Below are 781 nucleotides of genomic sequence, written 5' to 3'. Positions count from 1 at the left end.
AAACTGAGATTCATAGCAAAGTTTTACCGTCGTCAAGAGTTAACACTGGTACAGTAAATTCATGTTACAGCCAATAGGATTTTCAAAATTATGACATACAAGTATCCCTCAGCCTGAAAATTTTTCCGCCCACTCCTAGACAACAGTTAGCCCCTACCTTAAGCTAAGGCAACAAGTTCTATGTCAAGTCAGTAATGAGATCACAATTTCAAAGCTCTATTACTAAAACTGTGATATGAATTTACGACAGATTTCGTCAGAAGTTCATTTTAAATGAAACTTCCTGGCAGATTAAAACTGTGTGCCCGACCGAGACTCGAACTCGGGACCTTTGCCTTTCACGGGCAAGTGCTCTACCAACTGAGCTACCGAAGCACGACTCACGCCCGGTACTCACAGCTTTACTTCTGCCAGTATCTCGTCTCCTGCCTTCCAAACTTTACAGAAGCTCTCCTGCGAAACTTGCAGAACTAGCACTCCTGAAAGAAAGGATATAGCGGAGACATGGCTTAGCCACAGCCTGGGGGATGTTTCCAGAATGAGATTTTCATTCTGCAGCGGAGTGTGCGCTGATATGAAACTTCCTGGCAGATTAAAACTGTGTGCCCGACCGAGACTCGAACTCGGGACCTTTGCCTTTTTAAATTATGATTTTACAATAAAGACGTCAGATGAGCAAAACTGTTTCGATATGAAGTGTGTGATACCATATTATACCGTATAAACATTATTCCTCGACGTTCAATTGCTACAGCCTAATATTTCATTTCCCTTAGTTCAC

The 781-nt window shown here is 42.3% G+C and overlaps 1 non-coding gene across 1 annotated transcript; it reads right to left on the bottom strand.

Moving 5' to 3' along the window:
- Positions 1-301: 301 nt before the first annotated feature.
- Positions 302-376, bottom strand: Trnas-uga. The gene has a single exon. It is a non-coding gene; the product is annotated as a tRNA-Ser (tRNA).
- Positions 377-781: the final 405 nt, after the last annotated feature.

This window comes from Schistocerca americana, chromosome 2 (assembly GCF_021461395.2).
Source record: "Schistocerca americana isolate TAMUIC-IGC-003095 chromosome 2, iqSchAmer2.1, whole genome shotgun sequence".
Lineage (NCBI taxonomy): Eukaryota > Metazoa > Arthropoda > Insecta > Orthoptera > Acrididae > Schistocerca > Schistocerca americana.
Note: the sequence above shows the minus strand (reverse complement) of the source record. Positions and strands in the feature narration are given on the sequence as shown.